A 26,342-nucleotide genomic window follows, 5' to 3' on the forward strand; every position below is an offset into this window, starting at 1 on the left:
CCAATGATGGGTGTGATAGTACTAAAGCCACTAGAAGTCATTTTTCATGATTTATATTATATTTTGAGAGCACTCTGCGTTGTTACTGCCAAACCATATTTTTTTTTTATATTTATTTATTATTTATTTATTATTTATTTTTGGCTGTGTTGGGTCTTCATTTCTGTGTGAGGGCTTTCTCTAGCTGCGGCAAGCGGGGGCCACTCCTCATCGCGATGCGCGGGCCTCTCACTGTCGCGGCCTCTCTTGTTGCGGAGCACAGGCTCCAGACGCGCAGGCTCAGTAGTTGTGGCCCACGGGCCCAGTTGCTCTGCGGCATGTGGGATCCTCCCAGACCAGGGCTCGAACCCGTGTCCCCTGCATTGGCAGGCAGACTCTCAACCACTGCGCCACCAGGGAAGCCCCATATTTTTATGTTAACTAAAATAGACACATATAAAGGTAAATGAACGTTTTTTTTTCTTCATGGTCCGATCTAGTTCTACATTTTATAAAAGCTTATTTATTAATTTGTTCATTTTGGGCAAAGTTCATACCATCATAATTTTAGACCTGTTTTGGTATATATTACAAAGATTTTCATATGTTTGAAATTTGACATTGGATAATTAATCATCACTTAACTGCACATTAGAAGGTAAGAACTATATGAGCCATCAATGGCAAGCTTCCTATTTCAGGTCAAAAACTGAGCAAGATCATTTCTATCTTTGGAATTGGACATTCAATTTCAATGTGTATTCCATATCAGCATTTTATGACAATTTAAGTTTCTTGATATTCCCCAAACATCTCATGCACATCAGCATTGTACCTTTACTTATGCTTTTATTTACCTTACAGAATAGCCTTTCCATCTGGCAAAATTCTACCATGATCCAGATCAAACATTACCTATTCACTGTGGGTTTCCTTCTCACCAAACTTATCTCCAACTTCTAATTTCTATCAGCCAAAAATTGTTACATTTGCAATCACAAGAAGGAAAAGGAACTAGCATACTCTTACTTACTCTGTACCTCACTATCTGATAACATGTTGTCCTTCTTATACCTGAGGCTCCTGAATTTCATGTGGTTAGGTAACTTGCCCATGATGACACAGAGAGGAAAGAGCAGGGCCAAAATGTGATGTGAATTGATAGAAAATAGAGCAAGTTTGTGCTCCTCATATATACAAGAAGACGGTAGTTTTAACTTATTTAGCCAAATTTCAGGTTACTAACTGAGCCTACTTTGCTCTTATACTGTCTGCTGGTTAAAGGGTTACTTATAAGCTTGTCTCTCTCTCTCTCTTCTCTCCAACCCTTAAAACTGGGAGGTTAAGATGATTTCGTACTTTTTAAGAAGATGACAAGAGGGTGCTTCCATTACTGTCCTCTTTAGACCACCTTGGACTCAGCAGATAAAGGTTATGGTCAGATTTGAAATGAAGTCTTCTGATAGAAATGGGGGGAAGATGCAAGAGGTCGCTTAGCTCTTTAATAATAAAATCCAGCCAAGATTACCTGAGTTTCCTGCACTTCTATATTACTTTGCTTGGAAGTCAAATCTCATTTATAATACACTAACAGGCTGATTTTCTTTGCCAGTGTGCCTTAACTTTACATCTCCCTCAAGGAAACAGTATTGGAGAAAACTTGATTGGAAAGATACGATTTGTGAATCCCTGCATCCCTTGGCCAAATATAGTCTAAAAAGTATTTGAATTCAATCATTACTTCCAACACTCCCACTATGCAATAATAACCCCAATATGCACTTGTTCCCATCTTGTGTTATACCCTCGTCAGGTTTTTGAGGTTCTACTGATTTTTATATCTCAGTATATACCCTAGTGACTGACAGATAAATGTATGAACAAATGCAACTGGAATTGAAGTAGATTTATTCTACTTCAGGTCAAATTAATATATTATAAATTCTGTATGAATTACTTATTAAGTATATAGAGGAAGTATAATATAATGTGTTCTTTCTGTATAAAGATGATTTAGTTTCCATCAGAAAAGTGTCTTTTCCACTAGTCATGAGGATGAACTGAAACCTATATATTCCTTCCTTTGTTCTGCTTGTGGCCAGTTGCAGTTATTTGAAACATATAGATAAAATAAGGTGCACAGTGTGAATTCATGGAACAGAATGGCTATCTTTGTATGAAGCGTGCCGTCTCATATGGTGGATCAACCCCTGACCTTGACCTCATTAACACCAAGATCTAATGAGCTGAGATAATGGGCCAAGATTGTAACACCAGCAGGGATCAAACCTAATTTAATTTGGTTATTCCTTGTTTTCATAGAACTGATGTTTAAAGTGAAATATCAGGTATATACATTTTCCAAGATTTCTGACACAGTCCATACATGTTCTGGTGTTTGGGCCTATAAAGTGAACCTCAGCTTATTAATCACTTATACTTATTCATTTCAAGTAGGTTACTGAGCTGCTGCCAGAAATGGTTTTTTCAGGTAGCTATAGTCCCATTAACAGATTTGTGGTTAGTTGGTCAGGTGCCAATAGGTCAAGAAAAAGACACGTCTTAACAATATAGGAGACAAGGAGAAATTCTGATTTTGGAAACATAATTAGCTTGAGAAGACAAAATATAATAATCAGTGACTTATGACCCTTCTAAGCTGCTCTAAAGTAGCATAAAACTCCAAAATCATTTGATCCAATGATTACCTTACCCCACTCAAGCAATTTTTAAAAATACATATATATGTGTATATATATATATGTATATATATATCAACAAAACTAGTCAAGTGGTGACAAACCAAAGCAACCTTCGGGCCATATGTGGAAATATGGCTCATGGCCTGTATTTCTAAGTTTCTTTATCTGTTGTCTATTGTTGCTTTCATGCTACAAAACAGACTTAAGTACTTACAACTGAAACCGTATGGTCCGCAAAGTCTATAAAAATATTTATTATCTGACCCTTTGAAGAAAAAGTTTGCTTAATGCTAAACTTTTAATAGTCATTTAATAGATATTAGCCGACTAAAAACTTAAGTTTTAACTTTCACCAGAATGACTTATTTTATCCCTGTAATGAGAACTGTGTAGAGATGTGTTTCCAGGACTTCAGTGCTGGTCTCTATGCCTTCTAGGTTGTTAATCATCTAACTTATTTTGGCCTTAATTCCTTTAGCTGTAAATATCTTCCATTGGGTTATATATTATCTGGAATATTTTCTGTGTTTTAACTTGGAAATTTTAGTTTTGAGAATTTTAAAATACAATTATTTAATTACCTTAGAAAACAACAATCTCCCCCAAACTGTACTATCTCTCTGACAATCCATCCTTTGCAATCTGGAAGGAGGTTTGGGACTTCACCACTAACACCCAACACATAGAACAGATCTGGGAAGCCAAGTGTAGCACTTCTGAAGTTTGTTAGGAGACCCAGAGGAGTAACTTGGATGCACTAAATGGATTATAAAGGAAGAGTACGGCCTACTACCAAGTTCTACAAAACTCATGTCTCCTCTGTCAGTATTGACTCTGTATAGATTCTACTCATATTTCTTAGTGAAGTCAATGGATGGGCTGTCATATACTCATCTCCCCTAGACTTCCCAAACTATGATCCTCCATGATAGAGATCCAGCTTTCTTTCTATTAACTTCTTTGCTATAAAACTGCAAATATTCTAGGTTCTTCCTCATAATATGGGATGGTTAGCATATAGTAAGGTAAGGACATGGAAATTTTACCCATCTCACCTAGATAGAGGCTAGTTAGGGCTGTTTCTAAGGCTCTAATATAAGATTTGCATATTTTCCTTCTTTATTTCTTATGTCTCCTCAACAGTGGAATTGTAGATGAATTAATGGAGATGAAGATACAGCAATATAATAGTGAATGAAGAAGGAAATTGAGAAATATCATTTCATTTTAATAATTTTACACCTTAAAAAATTAACATGGCAAACTGAATCCCCTGTTAGCCTACATATGAAGATTTTCACCACTTATAGGAACCAAGAGTCTTGATAAATTTTTGACTATTGTTTAGTAAATCAGCCACTGTATTTCATCTTGTAACTCTGTCAGTCATCTTATGTATTTTTGCATTTGGGAAGAATTAAAATCATGTACAAATGCCTCAAAGGCCTCGTCTTTGCTCAGATATCCCCTTCTTCTAACCCTCTGTTCAAGATCATTAAAATTTGTCTTTGCCTGAGCAAGGACTAATGAGATTTGGCTTTGGAAGTATCCTGGAAGACCAAGTGAAAACACTCAAAATTTAGGTCACTCTTTCCAACTTATTTCACTCTTTCCAACCTGTTGGAAATTGAACAGTGGAGTGTACCCAGCTTCCTACTGTCTGTACCAACCACAAATGAACATCTTTAGGTTGGTGGTCAGAACAATATAAACACTTTTTTGTTCTTAGACAGAGGAAGTAAAGTAATATGCAATATGAATAAAATTTAAGTATATGGCTTTTACATTTCTTTTAATAAAAAATGAGCTTCTGTCTTTCAGCGTCTCGAAATTTCTGCCTCACTGTGATTAAGAGTCAAAGGCCATTCTGGCTCAAAGAGTCTGCCACTACATTAAATACATTCCAGCATGAAACGATGTTAATCTCTTTGCTTATAGAAGTTTAATTTTGAAAACACATTTAGTATGAGAAAAGATAACAATTCTTAAAGTATGCCTTATGAAATGAGGAGATTATTTCACCATTTGCTATTAAAATCCATCCATAAGATTAGTTGATTTCTTTTTCCCCCTGATTAACCCAGGCCTTAGAGTTTAGAAAGAGTCATAAACTAGGAGCTCAGCTTTTCTAAAATTTTCACAAAAAGGGTCGTAGTAAATCTGTGAGATTGATACCAGATACTCCCAGATGCCACTATGCTCCCAGATACCACTTGAGAGCATAGAACAAGGCTATAATCAATAACAATAAAAGACGGGTATTAATGTGAAGCATTAGCATAAAGAGTCTATAAAAGCAGCTGGTCACAGAAAAATGACAAGGGGATAAGATGGGGTATACCAATTCAAGGACAAAACCAAAGAATAAAAAACTGAAAAGGGAACAGGTCAAATTCAGGAAAGGGCCCAGGAGTCCATGAAAAATCCAAAGGTGTCAAAGTAAAGCCAAGCATCGGGGAGTCATGGTAATAAAATGAAAAACAAAAATTCAGGTAAAGTAGATGGCTTAAATAAGGAGTTTGGTTAAATATTTAGTGATTAATTCCATAGTTATATTATTTAAACTTGAAAAAAATTTAACACAGTTCGTGCAGAGAGTCACGCAGAAGATAGTAGGGGCCTTGTATATCAGAAACAATTTTTTGTTTTTATTTTGCAATTGCAAATAAAAAAAAATATATTGAATGTTACTAAGAAGTATGAAATAACTAACAGAATTTAGGGAAAATTTGAACCACCAATGTGTAGGATGGATAAAGATAATGTAGTTCCCTGATCTAATTTAGTTAGCAAAAAGCCATGAACAATTTTTTTCAGTGTGTTACCTTTAAAATTACTTAGATCTACACATTTTCATTCTTATATATTATGAGATTTAAATTCCCTAAATAAAAATTTATAGTGGCCTTCCCTACCTCTTATGCCCAGCCCATGAACAACAATTTCATTTTCACTTTAAGAAAAAAATTAACTGTAGCTCCCTAAAGGAAAGTCAGCTGGATGTTATCAAAAAATGAAACATCCAAGGGTTTCTGGAACAAGAAATAGAGAAGATACAGTAACTCTTTTTAAAGACTTTTTTTTTTTGACATAGACCTTTTTAAAAGTCTTTACTGAATTTGTTACAATATTACTTCTGTTTTATGTTTTGGTTTTTTGGCCAGGAGGCATGTAGTATCTTAGCTCCCTGACCAGGGATCGAACCCACACCCCCTGCATTGGAAGGCGAAGTCTTAACCACTGGACCTCCAGGGAAGTCCCTGGTGACTCTTGGTATTGAGATAGCATTCTACTATAATCAGAATTTTCTTGAGTCCTTGACCTGCCTGTAATGCAGCCTCATATCAATAGCATTTTAATAACCCAGCAGATTCTAAACAAAGGAAGCCCACTTCTGCATAGCCATATCTTTTTGTTTTAACCGCTTTTTTGAAATATAATTGATATATAATAAAAACTACACATGTTTAATGTATACAATTTCATGAATTTAACATATGCATGCCTCCATGATACACCATCACCACAATCAACGTAAAAGGCATCCATCACCTCCAAAAGTTTTCTTGTGCCCTTCTTGTGTGTGTGTGCGTGTTTTGTTTGTTTTTGTTGAGTTTTGTTTGTGGTAAGAACACTTAACATGAGATCTACTTTCTTAACAAATGTTTGAACAAAGAGACACCTCCTGGATCCCATCCCATTCCCAGTTAACACCCTTTAAATCTAGGTCCAATACAGACAGTAGAAAATTGAGTGGAAGAGAGACATGATGCCTTGATCCAGAGTCAAAGCTTAGTAGACTTTAGAAACTTTGAGATTCGCCTTTGTAAAGGACAAAATGGAAATACTATATAAACATAAATATAGTGTTGATAATGATGTGTGGGTGTTTATTTTCTTACTTTGCAAAGGACTCATGTAGCTTGCGTTATAATGCACGATTATGATGGGGCAACTAAAAATAAACACAACAAAAATCAGCATTTTAAAGCAGACATCTAGACATCCAATTTATGTCAGAATACAGTCAAGCATTATGTTCAGTACTAGTTGTGCTTCTCATCTTAAACAAGACATCCATGACTCTGATTTAACAAAGAGGAGAATATTAATTGGAGAAGAGACAGAAAATAACTTGAAATTCTAGATATGAAACTATCACAATATCTATTTTTCTGGTATACCATGATTGTGGTCATTGTTTTCTTCTCCTTTACTGTATCCTGTGTTCTAAAACCTAAATAGAACCCTCTCAAAATTGCATATGGAATAGAAAATCCCTGAGGCATTTCTAGCTAAGGAAATTTATGGTGCTCCACAGGAAGCTTCATGATGCTATTCAAGGGCAGTAGATACGGAAGCTAGGCAGCCTCTCTGTCTTTGTATGTAAAGCTCATATTCATTTAAAATAGAGACCCATTATAGCACCATTTGTCCACTTTGGGATTCACAAAGACATGGCAAAATATCTCAGTTTGCCACTTTTTCGTTCTGTAGACCATTTCACATTTTTGTCCATATTACTGTCTGTAGGCAGAATGGAGGCAATACCATAATACATCATTCTCCTAAATGGTGAAGGACTGTGTGTGTGTTGGGGAGTGGGGAGCTGGAAGATAGTTTTAAGAACTTAAAAGAAGTAGTGATTCAATATTTTACTAATATTATCTATGCACATAATTTTGTATGATAATATCGAAGATCAGATCTTATGAGAGTGATGCATTCTTGTCTATTTTATTTTAGTTGATTTTCATAAATCCAAATAATTTTGACAAATTTCACTTTAAAATGCTTCATTAAATACATTCTTTATTTCACAATCAGAGCACCTACTCATATTTAATTATATGATTTAGTTAATGAAAATTAATTGTTTCTGTTGCCTTTTCAAATATATGCTGCTTACAGTCACTCTGCATTTTATTACTTAGTGAACTTTAATACACCATTTTCTTATTTCACTGAACACCCAAAGATAAAAATAAACAAGGCTGCTAATTTTTCCTTGTTGTCTCTTGTTTAGACACGCCAGCTCTGTGATCCCCTAATACTCTGAGTCAGACATGGGAAAGCTTATTGTGCAGATGTTCCTGATAATTTACATATTAGAATAATCTCCACATCCAAGAGGAACTAAAATGTTAATGCAATTAAATTCTTAACTTCATGTCCAAATATTTTACTTCCCTATAATAAATCCTGCTCATTAAGTATGTAGCACATATGGGCAGAAATAATCCTCTCTAATCTAAGGGTCTCCAGAGTCCTTACTTGACCTTTCTTTATTCTGATCATCAAAATATTGTAATAGGTTAAAATTATGCATTTCTATACTATTATAACTGGGGTGGCATACGAATTAGTAACTTCATAATATTTATCAAAATGATAAAAATTATTAAGAATTATTGAAATAAGGCACACGCCCTGTAATGACCCACATGTACTTTCATTCACACACATAAACATACACATATATACATACACACACAATAATTTATATATTTGTGTCTATTATTTACAGATTTACTATGTGGTGTGATACTGATTTCCTAACAAATTTCCAAATAATAGGTTGTTTATTTGAGGGGTGGGGGTGGTGTTCAAAGCTGGATTCTCTAAAATCTAAGATTCTGGAATTCTCATTTGAGTGTTCTGTCATGTTCTTGCCTAAACTGTGTGCCCTCACTATTCTGAGGTTATTAGCATACTGTTTTAAGCACTTAATGTGACCTGCTGAATATTTCTTGGCCTCTTTTTTATGCACCTATAAAGAAAAATTTACGACTTGTAATGTTAAGGATTTCTATCTCTTTAACCTGTTTTTACGTCATTTCCAGCCACTGAACTATTTCCGCCATGGTTAAGTACTTTATATCTCATTTAGAAATAAGAATCAAAACTTGTTTTGCAAAATAGGTGGACCTTGAACACATTATGGTAATTGAAATAAGTCAGACAGAGAAAGACAAATACTGTATAATCTCACTTATATATGCAATCTTATAACAAAAAAACAAACAAACTTATAGAAATAGAAAAAGAGATCAGACTACTTGTGGTTATAAGAAAGATAAGATTCTTTTCATAAGAAAAGGTCCAGGGATGAAGAGGATTGGAGGAAGGTAGTCAAAAGATACAAAATTCTAGTTATAAGATAAGCACTAGGGAGTAATGTACAACATGATGACTATAGCTGACACCACTGTATGACGTATAGGAAAGTTGTGAAGACTTAAGTAAATCCCATGATTTATCAAAGGGAGAATATTTTCTCTGTTTTTGTTTCTTTTCTTTTTATTGTATCTATATGAGAAGATGGATGTTAACTGAACTTACTGTGATAATCATTTCATAATATATGTAAATCAAACCATCATGGCATATGCCTTAAACTTATACAGTTATGTATGTCAATTATTTCTCAATAAAATTGGAGAAAAACTTGTTTTGGATCTGAACTACAAAACAAATCATTTCAGCAAGTGAACAAGGCTAAAATTATTTATGTGATAATGGATTAGAGTTGGAAACATTGGTCTGAATTCATGTTTAGCTTTATATAGACACAGGTGGTTACTTAGAGACATACTTACAGATGTGTGTATATATATATTAGCTAGTATAAATACATATATTTTTTCTGTCAGTTGAGAGATACTAAAATAAACAGTCCAATAGCAGCAAGCATATCTGACATAAAAGTACTGGTTTCTAATACCACTCTCCAATAAGAGGAATTGTCCTCCTTGGGGAAATGGCTAATTCTAGTGTTTGGCCAAGCAATACACAAGATGAGGCTGGAGTGTCTTGTACTGTCAGAAAGTAAAGAGTGCTCAGAACACATACACACACACAGATCTTGATAGGGTATGTCAAAGGCATATAGGAGCCAACTGAAAGAGCTCCTAATGGTCAAAGCTATAACAATAAAGGAAGTAATATTGTATTATAGCCCAAAAGATAAAATAAATAGATATCTATTAGCCCATCTTAATAAAAATAAACAATTGAATAAATAAAGGTAAAGAAGAGACAATGTCATTCTGAAGAATTCCAAATTATTGATGTAGAAAATCTGTGGTCAAGGAAGGGGGGGAGGGATAACCTCCAGTTCTTAGGTGTAGCCTGCACATTGCAACCTCCTTGCAAAGAATTAACAGTGTGCAAAGGGAGAAAAGGAAGTAACTTTGCAGTGGAGAAACCTGACCAACACTCCCTCAGCCAGATGATCCAGGCCATCATCAAATCACAAATCCTATTGACGGCATGCACCCCTAATATGATATTTTGAAAATGAATCTTTACCTCTGGGGTCTTCCTTATAACCCATACCCACAGTCGTATCATAAGAAGAGCATTAGAAAATTTTCAGTGGAGGATATCCTACAAAATAACTGACCATCACACTTCAAAACTGTCAAGGTTATAAAGAATAAAGTCGGAGGAACTGTCACAGAAAAGAGAGGGCTAAGGAGACATGACCCCTAAATGTAGTGTGGTAACCTAGATGGGATTTTGGAACTGAAAAACTCATCAGATTAAAATTAAAATAATACAAATAAACGACAGAGTTTAGTTGATAATAATGTATCAAAGTTGTTTTATTAATAATCACAAATGTACCATACTAATGTAAAATGGTAATAATAGGGGAAACTGGGCGTGGAGTATATATGAACTCTCTGTATTTTCTTCTCAATTTTTCTGTAAATATAAAATGAAAATAGTCTATTTAAAACAAACAACAACAACAAACAAACAATCATTCCCCCAAGACTACCCTCAACGAGTCATCACGTCCTCACCCGTGGCCATGGCACAGTAGCGTGATACTTCCTGTATCATCCTGTAGCATCATGCAATTTCCTTAGTGAGCAACACAGGTAAGATCTTCAAGATCACTGATAACACATGCTAGTAATGTGTGGGAAATAACTGGAAAGTGATGAGTGTCGAGTATTTACCATCATAGTTTTCAATATAACTTATTTCATTTAAATTGTACTAACCGCTGAGCTTCACAACTGGGCCACAAAGTATATGAAAATTTGACAAGTGGCTCTGGTTCCAATAAGAGTAAAAGTTGGTTCCAATAAGAGTAAAAGTTGGCTCCAGCACATCACAGTAGCTTGGGAGTCTGGGTGTGTGTGTGTGTGTGTGTGTGTGTGTGTGTGTGTGTGTTGCATTTGATTAAGTTATTAGTCAGTGATTTTTAAACAAATAACTAAATACTGTAACATAAAATTTTAATTTTAAGAAGTTTCTAAGATTTAAATTCCTCTTTAAGAAAGCACATAATGATGAATCCATTTAGTTCCAAAAGTAATTACCAGGCACTAACCTTTGTAAGGTACCCTCCAGTTGCAATGGGAAGAGAGGGAGAGAAATAAAAGTCTCCTTAACCTCAAATAATCTGTTTCTCCAAAAGCAGAGGCAGACATGAACTTGGAGGGAAGAAAATGGTATGGAGAAGAAATATAAACAGCCACAATTTCTATAAGTGTTTCAAAACAGAGATGGTGAGCATGATCTTACCCCACTATATATATGTAACAATGCTCGGGACATACACCTTCAGTGAAAAAGCCCTAAAGTGGAATCAATTCAATGAAGTTTGATGTAAGCACCCCCACCTCATATTTTATTTCCCTTTTCTCCTTATATTACTTATTTTCCTTTTTCTGTATTTCCTCACACCCAGTAATCTGTAGTGTACCATCAAATTTCATCTCTACCCTTGATCTCTGGCATAATCACATGAAAATATACACAGGGGTCAAACATAAATTCTCTGTATTTCTTGGACCAGCGTTCATGGAAAAATGCAACTCAAGGAATGTTTGTATTGTCTTGTTTTTCCAGTTTGTCCTTCTAAAACTATTGAGGTCTACTACCAGAATTTAGTAGTAATTCTTCTGCCATAATTAAAGCTAATTCAGGAAGTATCTTATGGAAACTAAAGTGCTCACACACACCAACACAAACACACAAATCATGTTGAAAAAGAGGACATATAGAAAATCTCCTAATAGAGAAGTAAGCTACAGCTGCCTCAAAAGAATTAAGACCATAGCATACACAGTATACTCTGTCTGCCTTAAAGTCGAGGGCTGTGTTTCACCTCTGTGTTGACTACTGCAGATCAACAATTTCAGGATAGGGCTCTACTTGAAGCTAATTTTACTACTTAGATTCACTGGCCCAACATACATTTACTCAGTGCATACATACATACATACACACATGTTTATTAAAAAGTTAAGTTATTCTTATCTTGCATTCTGTGGCTTGCAAATGAAAGACTGGGGTGCAAAATAGCATTTAATAAACTTCTCCCTGACCCCTAAGTGTTCTTATAATCAAGATTAACTATTAAAAAAAAAAAAAAACTAAATATACACATACTCTTATGGGTTGCATTGTGTCCCTCCAAAGTATTTTGAAGTCCCTGTGAATGTTCCCTATATGGAAATAGGGTCTTTGCAGATTATCAGGTTAAGGGAGGTGGGCCTCATTAAGGTGGGCCTTAATCCAATATGATGGTGTCCTTATAAAAAGGGAAAATTCAGACATAGAGACAGATAAGTATACAGAACACCATATAAAGATGAAGGCAGAGATTGGGTGATGTAGCAACAAGCCAAGAAATGCCAAAGGGTACAAATCACCAGAAGCTAAGAGAGAGACATGAAACAGAATTCTCCCTCAGAAGAAACCAATTTTGCCAACACCTTGATCTCCGACATTATCCTTCTGAACTGTGAGAAAATGCATCTCTGTTGCTTAAGCCTCCCAGTTTGTGTACCTGGTTATGGCAGTCCTAGGAAACTAATATGCATATAGATAAATGATAAATGCAGGCCAGTAGGGAAAATACAAAAATAAATGAAAAAGACTTTGAGGAAGTACTTAAGATATAACTTAAGCAATGTTACTAGAAAATTGGATACTACTAGGTAAGTGCTGTGGACACACCACCAGGACAGGAATTCTCAGGAGATAAGGTTGGAGAGGGACACACATTCAAGTGTCCCTGGGACATCCATTAATTATGTTATACCTTCATAATGTTCAGTGTGTTTATTTTGTTTGTTTCCTCTCAAATGTGCACTGGTGTACACACCAGTGTACACCATATTTAAAATGGAAACCAGCAAGGACCTACTGTATAGCACAGGGAACTCTGCTCAATATCATGTAACAACCTAAATGGGAAAAGAATTTGAAAAAGAATAGATACATGTATATATATATAACTGAATGACTTTGTTGTACACCTGAAACTAACATAATATTGTTAATCAACTATACTCCAATGTAAAAAGTTTTTTTATAAAAAAGAGTACACTGCTGTAAATGATAAATTATAAGGTTGTCCTACATAGAGGTCACAATAGGAAGTGTAGATCATTATACATGAAATCAGAAGTCAGAGTCTTTTTTAAGAAAGAGAGTAGAATGATGCTTCATGTGTTAAAAGAATTATTCTATGTGCCATATGGGGAACAGGTTAGAAGAGGAAAAGGTAGAAACAGGAAAAAGAGAAGACTGTATAACAGGTGTAAAACTCTCATGGATTCTAAAAGAAGCAAAAAACTTCCTTTCTGTCTTGTGAGACTTACAGTCTGTTCATTGAAACACAACAAATTTTAATTAAAAAATAAATTTAAATCTGTTTTAATAGAAGTATTAGTATACATTTCTGTCACAATAAGAAGTTCTCGGAAAACATGATGCTTTTTAAATCTCTCTGGCAGCTCATAAAGATATTTCCCATTTTGATTTATGAAGTTTGTTATTGATCTACATTTGTGGGAACTGATGCATGTCAATCAAGCCTATTAATGTTTGATTAACTCTCCTCATTATAGATACTAACTATTCTGGAGTCAGTACCTCTTCATCCTAGAGACTCTTTAATGGTCCTGAGACCAAAAGTAACCTGTCCCTTTACTGCTACAGTAGAGTTTATCTCAGTTTGCATTGTTACCTCTTAGACCACCCAGGGCCCTTTCTCAACTCCTTCCAGATCTCTCCTTAGTCACTGCTTGATGGTCAACTGCAGTGAACTTGAGCCAATTTCCCCCTGTGCAAAGGTGAAAAGTGTTCCATGAAGCTATTACTTCCGTGTCTTTTTTGTTTCAACCTGTTCCATTCCTGGCATTGCTCCTTCCTTACTTTTGCTTTCCGATTACTAGTCTTAGAGAGTTAAGCCTCTGCTTTCAGCAGAGTCTCTCAGCTCAGGTCTCTGCAAAATTCTACAGCCAGGATTATATCAAGGTGCACTTTTTTCCCCTACTCCAAACTATCCACCTGATCTGAAATGAAGCAACATGTGAGCACTCTGTACATGTTCTACATGTATATAAATCATTTAATTATTGAGCAATCTTTGCACATATGGAATAGAAAATATGTATCTTTAAAAATCCAATATAAGGGTGGAGAGTAAAGATGGTGAAGGAGTAGGAAGATGTGGAGTTCATCTCTCTCCACAGATGCATCAGGAATACATCTATAGATGCAACAATTCTCACAGAACACTAGCTGAACACTAACAGAAGACCTTGGACACCAGAAAGGACTACAAAGATCCCTGCATAACTGGGTAGGATGAGAGGAAGTGGGACAGAACCTGTACCCCGGAGCGGGGGACCTGAAGCAAAGGAGAGATTCTCGAACTCGGGGAAAACCCCTCTCTGATGGGGAAATCGATTGGGACAGAAGGGAAGCATTTGAGGCTGTCAGAAGAGGGTGAAGCGGCTGATCAGTGGCAGACAGGACAGAATGAGAACTACACAGATGGTCCATACTATAGCCCTACATGACCCAGACTGGGACGTGTCTTCACAGGTGTGCAAGGCAAGGGGGCTGGGAGCTAGAGCGTGGGGATTGGAGAACAGACCCTGGGCAAGAACTGCTGCTGGCTGTGGGGAGACAGACTGAGGGGATGGGAGGGAGGAAATCCACAGCAGGGAATGCCTATGGAGGAAGACCAGACTGCCATGGAAGCAGGGCTCTACAGCTCAGTCACACGCAGGGGGAGGAGCCACTATTGTAACCTCTCTCTCCCCACATGCTCCACCTGCCAACAGACAGTAGAAAAAGCCACCTCAGGGCTGGCCATCACGCACTTGCCCCAAGCAATAGAAAAAGACCTCTCAGAGCTGGCCTTTGCATGCCTGCTGCCAGGCACCAGAAAAAGCCCAGCCAGGGCTGGCCCTCATGTGCCTCATGCCAGGCACCAGAAAAGCCCCTCACTAGGGCCATATATCCTGCACCCATGGCCACCAGCTTCCCTGTCCATTGTGCACCACTGGGGTTCCCGTGATCCAAGCAGTTATACCACCTTTGTGCCCTGTCCTCACTGGGGCAGACCCAAATGCTCTAGGGCAGCCCCAGGAGCAGGCTCCTGTGGTTAGACCACACACAGAGGTGGGGATAAAACCAAGCTGAAACTCAGATACAGGGAGAGTAAGGAAGAGGATAAAAAATGTTTCCATCAACAAAGCGACAGGGTGGTGGGGGTGGTGGTGTGATGAATTGGGTGATTGGGATTGACATGTATACACTGATGTGTATAAAATTGACAACTAATAAGAACTTGCTGTGTAAAAAAATTAATTTAATTAAATTTAAAAATTAAAAAAAAATGTTTCCATCAGCTACACAAGCTGCAGATTAAATCCCCGTGATCAGCTAGGTAGACCCTGTGTCTATGAAATATCTGAGTAGACAATGAGTGTTCCCACAAATGAAAACGTCTAGCTGTGGCAGCTGTGGACTTTGGGGGCAAGTACATGCAGGAATTGTGCCAAGTCGGTGTCTGAGAGGTCCCCACAGGGCCCACAGCAGTTCCAGGGACCAGCCCAGAGGCAGAGGAGAGCCTCGGGGAGGCGGAGGTGGGCTGTGCAAGAACACTTACAGCTGAAAGCCCAGGGAAACATAATTATTACTAATATTTTTGTTATGTTTTGATTCATTCTGTTGTTGGTTCTGGCTATTTTTTGTTTGTTTTTGTTTTACTTTTTTTTTTTATTTAGTCTTTTGGGATCTTTGTGTTTTAAAACAGATTTTTTATTTTTATTTTTTATATACTTTATTTTTACTTTGATATTTTGTTGTTCTGTGTTCTTTTCCCTTCTTTTTTCTTCTTTAATATATTTTTTATTATTTTTATATTTCCATTGCTAATTTGTTTTTCTGTTGTTCTGTGGTTTTTCCCTTTTTTAAAAAATCATTTTTATTGGTTTGTTCTGTTTCTTTGTTTTATTCTTCAGTTGGCACACTGCTTTGGTTTTGTTTTTAGGTTTTATGTTTTTGTTAGTTTTGATTCTAATTGTTTGATTTCATTTTGAGGTTCTTCTGTTTGTCTGGTTGTTCTCTTGCTTTCTGTTTTATTTTGTTCTGTTCTTGTTTATTTTACATGTGTGTATGTTTCCTTGTTTCTGTTCTGGTTTGTTTGATTCTGTTTTCACCATTTGTCTGGGGTTGTGTTTGTCTTTTTTTTCTTCTTTTTCTTTAATATATTTTTATTTTATTTTTTCATATTTCTACTTCTACCTTGCTTTTCTGTTTTTCTGTCTTCTTTCCCTTTTTCTTCTCCTTTCTTTTTTAATTTTTGTCAGTTTGTTTTGTCTCTTTGCTTCATTCTTCAGTTAGCACTCTGCTTTGGTTCTGTTTTTTGGTTTTCTGTTTTTGTTAGTTTTCTTTTTAATTGTTTGATTTTGTTCTTCGGTTTGTTTGTTCCTCTGGTTGTTCTTTTGCTTTTTGGTTTATTTGGTTCTGTATTTCTTTCATGTGTGTGCATGCTTCCTTGTTTCTGTTTTGTTTGTTTGATTTTACTTTTTACCATTTGTCTAGGGTTTTGTTAGTCTTTTTTCATTTTTTTTAGTCCCCTTTATTGCCAGGATCAGCGACTTGCAGGGTCTTGGTTCCCCAGCCAGAAGGCAAACCTGAGGCTCTGGGGTAAGAGTACTAAGTCCAGAACGCTGGACCAATAGAGAATTCCCAGCCTCAGAGAAGATTAATCACTGAGAGCTCTCATGGAGGTCTCTATCTGAATCCAAGACCCAGCTCCACCCAACTGCCTGCAGTTCCCAGAGCTGGAAGCCTCTCTCCAAACAACAAACAAGACAGGAACACAAAACCACCAACCAGCACACAGACTACCTAAAGTCATACTAAGCTCACAGAAACCCTAAAACACACTACCTGACATGGCCCTGCTCATCAGAGAGAAAAGACTGAGCTCCACCCACCAGAACACAGGCACCAGTCTCTCCCATCAGGAAGCCTATGCAAGACACTAGACCAACCTCACCAATGGGGGCAGAGAACAGAAACAAGAGGAGCTACAACCCTGCAGCCTAGGGAAATGAGACCTCAAGTACTGCAAATTAGACAAAATGAGAAGACAGAGAAATATCTTGCAGACAAAGGAGCAGAATAAAAACCTACAAGAAAAAATAAATGAAGAGGAAATAGGCAAATGAATTCAGGCAAAAGAATTCAGAGTAATGATAGTAAAGATGATTTAAAATCTCAGAAATAGAAGGGAGAAAATACAAGAAATGTTTAACAAGGACCTAAAAGAACTAAAGAGTAAACAAACAGTAATAAACAACACAACAAACGAAATTAAAAATACCCTAGAAGGAATCAATAGCAGAATAACTGAGGCAGAAGAACAGATAAGTGAGCTGGAAGATAGAATGGTGGAAATAACTGCCACAGAATAGAATAAACAAAAAAGAATGAAAAGAATTGAGGACAGTCTCAGAGACTGTTGGGACAACATTAAGCACATCAACATTCGAATTATAGGTGTTCCAGAAGAAGAAGGAAAAAAGAAAGGGTCTGAGAAAATATTTGAAGAGATTATAGTCAAAAACTTCTCCAACATGGGAAAAGAAATAGTCAATCAAGTCTAGGAAGTGCAGAGAGTCCCTTACAGGATAAACTGAAGGAGAAACATGCCAAGGCACATATTAATCAAACTAAAAAAAATTAAATACAAAGAAAAAATATTAAAAGCAGCAAGAGAAAACCAACAAATAGCATGCAAGGGAATCCCCATAAGTTAGCAGCTGAACTTTCAGCAGAAACTCTGCAAGCCAGAAGGGAATGGTAGGATATATTTGAAGTGATAAAAGGGAAAAACCTACCACCAAGATTACAGCAAGGGTCTCATTCCGATTCAATGGAGAAATCAAAAGCTTTACAGACAAACAAAAGCTAAGAGAATTCAACACCACCAAACCAGCTTTACAACAAATTCTAAAGTAATTCCTCTAGGAAGGAAACAAAACTGAAGGAAAAGACCTACAAGAACAAACCCAAAACAATTAAGAAAATGGGAATAGGAACATACATATCAATAATTACCTTAAATGTAAAAGGATTAAATGCTCCAACCAAAAAACATAGACTGGCTGAATGGATACAAAAACAAGACCTGTATATATTAAGTCTACGAGAGACCCACTTCAGACCTAGGGACACATACAGACTGAAAGTGAGGGAATGGAAAAAGATATTCCATGAAAATGGAAATCAAAAGAAAGCTGAAGTAGCAATATTCATATCAGACAAAATAGACTTTATAATAAAGACTATTACAAGAGATAAGGAAGGACATTTATAATGATCAAGGGATCAATCCAAGAAGAGATATAACAATTGTAAATATTTATGCACCGAATATAGGAACACCTCAATATATAAGGCAAATGCTAACAGCCATAAAGGGGAAATCGACAGTAACACAATAATAGTAAAGGACTATAACACCACACTTTCAACAATGGACAGATCATCCAAAAAGAAAATAAAAAAGGAAACACAAGCTTTAAATGACACATTAGACCAGGTGAACATAACTGATATTTATAAGACATTCCATCCAAAACAACAGAATACACTTTCTTCTCAAGTGTGCATGGAACATTCTCCAAGATAGATTACATCTTGGGTCACAAATCAAGCCTAGGTAAATTTAAGAAAATTGAAATCATATCAAACACCTTTTCCAATCAAAACTTTATGAGACTAGATATCAATTACCAGATAAAAAACTGAAAAAAATACAAACACATGGAGGCTAAACAATACACTGCTAAACAACCAAGAGATCACTGAAGAAATCAAAGAGGAAATCCAAACATACCTAGAAACAAATGACAATGAAAACATGATGACTCAAAACCTATGTGATGTAGCAAAAACAGTTCTAAGAGGGAAGTTTATACCAATACAATCCTATCACAAGAAACAAGAAAAACCTCAAATAAACAACCTAAGTTTACACCTAAAGCAATTAGGGAAAGAAGAACAAAAAAAAAAAAGCCCAAAGTTACCAAAAGGAAAGAAATGATAAAGATCAGATCAGAAATAAATGAAAAAGAAATGAAGTAAATAATAACAAAGATCAATAAAACTAAAAGCTGGTTCTTTGTGACGATAAACAAAATTGATAAACCTTTAGCCAGACTTGATCAGGAAAAATGGGAGAAGACTCATGTCAACAGAATTAGAAATGAAAAAGGAGAAGTAACAACTGACACCACAGAAATACAAAACATCCTGAGAGAGTACTACAAGCAACTATATGCCAATAAAATGGACAACCTGGAAGAAATGAACAAATTCTTAGAAAGGTACACATTTCCAAGACAGAACCAGGAAGAAATAGAAAATATGAACAGACCAATCACAAGCACTGAAATTGGAACTCTCATTAAAAATCTTCCAACAAACAAAAGCCCAGGAGCAGATGGCTTCACAGGCGAATTCTACCAAACATTTAGAGAAGAGCTAACACCTATCCTTCTCAAACTCTTCCAAAATATTGCAGACGGAGGAACTCTCCCCAACTCATTCTATGAGGCCACCATCACCCTGATACCAAAACCAGACAAAGATGTCACAAAGAAAGAAAACTACAGGCCAATAACACTGATGAATACAGACGCAAAAATCCTCAACAAAATACTAGCAAGCAGAATGAACAGTACATTAAAAGGATCATACACCATGATCAAGTGAGGTTTATCCGAGGAATGTAAGGAATCTTCAGTATACGCATATCAATCAATGTGATACACCATATTAACAAATTGAAGGATAAAAACCATATGTTAATCTCAGTAGATGCAGAAAAACTTTCAACAAAATTCAACACCCATTTATGATAAAAACTCTCCAGAAAGTGGGAACAGAGGAAACCTACCTCAACATTAAAAAAAGCCATATATGACAAACCCACAACCAATCATTCTCAATGGTGATAAACTGAAAGTGTTTCCTCTAAGATCAGGAATAAGACAAGGGTGCCCACTCTCACCACTATTATTCAATATGGTTTTGGAAGTTTTGGCCATGGCAATCAGAGAAGAAAAAGAAATAAAAAGAATCCAAGTTGTGAAAGAAGATGTAAAACTCTCACTGTTTGCAGATGTCATGATACTATACATAGAAAGCCCTAAAGATGCCACCAGAAAACTACTAGAGATAATCAATGAATTTGGTAAAGTAGCAGGATACAAAAGTAATGCACAGAAATCCCTTGCATTCCTATACACTAACAACAAAAATCAAAAAGAGAAATTAAGGAAACACTCCCATTTGCCATTACAAAAAAAGAGTAAAATACATAGGAATAAACCTACTTAAGGAGGCAAAAGACCTGTATGCAGAAAATTATAAAACACTGATGAAAGAAATCAAAGATGATACAAACAGATGGAGAGATATACCATGTTCTTTGATTGGAAGAATCAACATTGCGAAAATGACTATACTACCCAAGGCAATCTACAGGCTCAATGCAATCTCTATCAAATTACCAATGGCATTTTTCACAGAATTAGAACAAAAAATTTACAATATTTATGGAAACACAAAGACTCCAAATACCAAAAGCAATCTTGAGAAAGAAAAACGGAGCTGGAGGAATCAGGCTCCCTGACTTCAGACTATCCTACAAAGCTACAGTAATCCAGGCAGTATGGTACTGGCACAAAAACAGCAATGCAGATCAATGGAACAGGATAGAAAGCCCAGAAATAAACCCATGCTCATATGGTAACCTTATCTTTGACAAAGAAGGCAAGAATATAAAATGGAGAAAAGACAGCCTGTTCAGTAAGTGGTGCTGGAAAAACTGAAAAGCTACATGTAAAAGAATGAAATGAGAACACTTCCTAACACCATACACAAAAATAAACTCAAAATGGATTAAAGACCAAATGTAAGGCCAGACACTATCAAACTCTTAGAGGAAAACACAGGCAGAACACTCTATGACATAAATCACATCAAGATATTTTTTGACCCTCTTCATAGAGAAAAGGGAATAAAAACAAAAATAAAAAAATGAGACCTGATGAAACTCAAAAGCTTTTGCACAGAAAAGGAAACCATAAACAAGAGAAAATGACAAGCCTCAGAATGAGAGAAAATATTTGCAAATGAAGCAATTGACAAAGGATTAATCTCCAAAATATACAAGCAACTCATGCAGCTCAATATCAAAAAAGAAAACAACCCAATCCAAAAATGGGTAGAAGACCTAAATAGACATTTCTCCAAAGAAGAGGTAGAGATTGCCAAAAAACACATGAAAAGGTGATCAACATCACTAATTATTAGAGAAATGCAAATCAAAACCACAATGATATATCACCTCACACTGGTCAGAATGGCCATTATCAAATAATCTAGAAACAATAAATGCTGGAGAGGGTGTGGAGAAAAGGAACCCCCCCCCTGCACTGTTGGTAGGAATGCAAATTGATACAGCCACTGTGGAGAACAGTAAGGAGGTTCCTTAAAATACTATATGACCCAACAATCCCACTACTGGGCATATACTCTGAGAAAACCGTAGTTCAAAAAGATACATGCACCACAATGTTCATTGCAGCACTGTTCACCATAGCCAAGATATGGAAACAACCTAAATGTCCATCGAAAGATGAATGGATAAACAAGATGTGGCATATATATATACAATGGAATATTACTCAGCTATAAAAAGGATTGAAACTGAGTTATCTGTAGTGAGGTGGATGGACCTAAAGTCTGTCATACAGAGTAAAGTAAGTCAGAAAGAGAAAAACACAGACAGTATGCTAACTCATATATATGGAATCTAGAAAATTTATACTGATGGTCCTAGTGACAGGACAGGAATAAAGACGCAGATGTAGAGAATGAACTTGAGGACACACGGTGGGAAGGAGAGGCTGGGACATAGTGAGAGAGTAGCAAATATACACTACCAAACGTAAATTAGATAGCTAGTGGGAAGCTGCTGCACAGCACAGGAAGATCAGCTCAATGTTTTGTCATGACCTAGAGCAACAGGATAGTGAGGGTGGGAGGGAGGCTCAAGAGGGAGGGGATATGGGCTTATAAGCATATATATAGCTGATTCACTTTGTTGTACAGCAGAAACTAACACAACATTGTAAAGTAATTTTACTCCAATAAAGGTGTACAAAAAAAGGAAAAAATCCAAATAAGAATTTTCAGGTTACTACAGACGGTCCCCAACTCTGGATGGTTCAACTTAGGATCTTTCGACTTTATGATGGTGTGAAATCGATATTCATTCACTAGAAATCTTACTTTGAATTTCGAATTTTGAGCTTTTCCTGGACTAGGGACATGGGGTAAGATACTCGTGATGTTGGGCAAGAGGAGCGAGCCTTAGTTCCACCAACCATGTGATCAGGAGGGTAAACAACCTATAAATTTACAGCCATTCTGTTTTTCACTTTCAGTACAATAGCCAATGAATTACATGAAGTATTCAACACTTTATTATTAAAAAAATGATTTGTGTTAGGTGATTTTGCTCGACTTTAGGTTAACACAAGTGTTCTAGGCCAAGCTATGATGTTCAGTAGGTTAGGTATATTCAGTGCATTTTGACTTAAAATATTTTTTATTTAGGATAAGTTTATTGGCATGTAATCCCAACATAAGTCAACGATGATCTGTAGTGAAAATTAAGAGAAGAAACAGAACAGTACCCAGAGACCACAAAATGTTTGCAGAAGGAGATGCTGGCAGTGAAATCTACATCAATAGGCTTCCTATTTAATGATTAATCATCTCCTTATTTATCTCTCCCCATAGATCGCTATCTTCTTTAGGATGAAACTCTAGATACCAAAAATCACCTACCATAGGATTTGGAATAGAGTAGGACCTTGATACATATGGATTAAACGAAAGACAGGAAAGAAAGCAAAAAGGAAAGTGAATCACTATATATAGTATATTTTCCTGTGCTCTGAGAGCCTCCAGCCTATAAAGTTCCACAATGTAAACCACACTGTAAGATAGAGTTACTACTAGGCTGTAGTGAGAGACAGGGTACATGGCTGTTTTGTTCATAGTTGTATCTTCTCTTAACACAAAACATGCACCCAATAAATATTTAGTGAATGAATGAGTCTAATATAGATTAGTATAGAAGGCAAACAGTGTTAATTCTCATGAAAAATCAATCATAGGAGAAGAAAGGATTCAATTAGATTCACTTTATTTCCACTGACTGAATTCTTAAAGTATAACTCAATTTACCAAGGACAATTTTAAGCATATAGACTAGAATCATTGTATTTTACTCCCTTAACAATGTTTTATTGAAATTTTTTGACAGAAGACTTGCATCCTATTTCATTGTGTATGATTGAAAAATCATATTGAAGTATAGCTTTATAGAACAATAAGAGTGATAGGCACAGTTTATATTTTTACATTTTAATACAGTTTAAAAATAGAAGCTATTTATAGACTATCTATCTCCATTAATGTACTCCACTCTTTAAATATGATTTTGGAAACTACTTAGTCTTTACAGTTTTCCAAAGATAAAAATAGTGTATAATTGATTACAATTGTGAGATTGTAACAATTGATGTGATAGCTAAATAAAGGAAGCATATTCTAAGTTCCTTGAGGGAAGATCTTGTTCTTCATACAAGAAAACATGTAGTCTCTCATAATTTTCAACATATGTTCTGTTTGTAGCTCAATAACATTTAGACAATGTTAAATTGAAGTCAATGAGATAAGCAGAAGCATCCGGTAAATACATGTCAGATCTATTCATTGGAAACCATTTTTAAATTTTTTACCATCCTATATTGGACTACTAGGACTTGGTCTTCAGGGTAGCCAACCAAAGGCAAAAAATTTTTAAGTATCTTGTATCTGCATTTCCTTTGGAAAACTATTATATTTTAATTAAATCTACTCTGAAATAGTTCTTGTATCTTCTTTGTATTTCAAAACCTTACAATTTTAAGAGCTTAGAGAACAATGATTTGGTGACATGTCCCTCAATTTGGGTATGTCTGGTGTTTCTTTTATTATATTCAGGTTATGTATTTCTGGCTTAAGCAACATCAAAATGGTATTTGATCCTTATCAGTGTATCTAATCAGGAGGATCATGATACCAGCTGATTCTATTACTGGTGATAATGCACTTGATCTATTGGCTAAAGTAGTATCTGCCAGATTTCTTATCTGTGAAGTTACTATTTTCTCTTTGATATTAATAATTAATTTTTGAGGGGGCAGATTGGGTCTACATGATTATCTTGTATCTTGTCAAACTTTCACCTACACATTTTGGTATCAATTTATGATTATTGACATAAATTGACTGATATAAGCCTTTAATATACTTGTGTACCCAAGACTAAAATTGTGTATCCAAGACTAAAACAAAAGTGAAGATTTAAAATAGTGGTACATAATATAAATAATATATAATAGCAATTTTTTTTTCTGATGATGCCATTGTGTCTTAGCAGGTAATAGATGAGTGAACAGTTGAATGACAGGAAGGACACATCATGAAAAATCTGGGAGCAGAGATTTCCAAGCAGAGAGAACAGCAAAACCAAAAACACTATGGAAGAAAAGATGTTAGCATTTTTGGCCAATAGAAAGAAGGTCATTTGATGAACCATGGAAATGGAGGAGAAGTGAGGAAGAAGATGCAGTTAGAGATGCAGGCAGGCCAGATCATGGGCAGCAGGCATTGTAGGTCTTGGTAACAATTATGAATTTTATGCTAAATTCCATAAGTGAGCATTGGAGCAGAGAAATGATATGGACAGTATAAACTACTTTTCCTCAAAGAAATATATATATGCACAATTTATTACTAATGTATTTATTTGGGAAGTTTTTCTTAAATTGCTCTTAAATGCCTACTTTATCATTGGATTTAGCTTAACTTCTGGAAAATATTTCTTTAAATTTAGATATTTGCATTATACATAGTCATCAAGAATAGACAAATGTGTGTATTATATTTTGACCTATAAAATATCAATAAAATTTTGGAGAATAAATGCGTTCATCAATTAAATCATCAGTGATGCAGGTATAGGTAATGACAAACACATGCAAAAAATATTTTTAAAAAAGAGATAAAAAACCAACATCTTCAGAACACTTATTTTTAAAAACCTTTTCTGTTCTAGATTTGACAGTGTCAGACAATTTTACTATTCTTTTTTGAAGTTTCTCCAGAGACACATACATTATGTATTAGTTAATATAAGATGAAGAATGCAGAGAGAGAGGAGAAGATGGTGGAAGAGTAAGAGGTGGAGATCACCTGCCTCCCCACAGATACATCAGAAATACATCTACACGTGGAACTGCTCCTATAGAACACCCACTGAACGCTGGCAGAAGACGTCAGACCTCCCAAAAGGCAAGAAACTCCCCACGTACCTGGGTAGGGCAAAAGAAAAAAGAAATAACAGAGACAAAAGAATAGGGATGAGACCTGAACCAGTGGGAGGGAGCTGTGAAGGAGGAAAGGTTTCCACACACTAGGAAGCCCCTTCGCAGGCAGAAACTGCGGGTGGCGGAGGGGGAAGCTTCAGAGCCACGGAGGAGAGCGCAGCAACAGGGGTGCGGAGGGCAAAGCAGAGAGATTCCCGCACAGAGGATCAGTGCCGACCAGCACTCACCAGCCCGAGAGGCTTGTCTACTCACCCGCCGGTGCGGGCGGGGGCTGGGAGCTGAGGCTCGGGCTTCGCAGGTAGGATGGCAGGGAGAGGACTGGGTTGGCAGCGTGAACACAACCTGAAGGGGGCTAGTGAGCCACAGCTAGCTGGGAGGGAGTCCGGGAAAAGGTCTGGAGCTGCCTAACAGGCAAGAGACTTTTACTTGCCTCTTTGTTTCCTGGTGCGCGAGGAGGGGATTAAGAGCGCTGCTTAAAGGAGCTCCAGAGACGGGCGCGAAACGCGGATATCAGCGCAGACCCCAGAGACGGGCATGAGATGCTAAGGCTGCTGCTGCCACCACCAAGAAGCCTATGTACAAGCACAGGTCACTATCCACACCGCCCATCCCAGGAGCCTGTGCAGCCCGCCACTGCCAGGGTCCCGTGATCCAGGGACAACTTCCCCGGGAGAATGCACGGTGTGCCTCAGGCTGCTGCAACGTCACGCCGGCCTCTGCTGCTGCAGGCTCACCACGCATCAGCACCCCTCCCTCCCCCCAGCCTGAGTGAGCCAGATCCCCCAAAGCAGCTGCTCCTTTAACCCCATCCTGTTTGAGTGAAGAACAGACACCTTCAGGCGACCTACATGCAGAGGCAGGTCAAAATCCA

The sequence above is a fragment of the Balaenoptera physalus genome, assembly GCF_965194825.1.
Source record: "Balaenoptera physalus genome assembly, chromosome: 17".
In the NCBI taxonomy this organism is placed as follows: domain Eukaryota; kingdom Metazoa; phylum Chordata; class Mammalia; order Artiodactyla; family Balaenopteridae; genus Balaenoptera; species Balaenoptera physalus.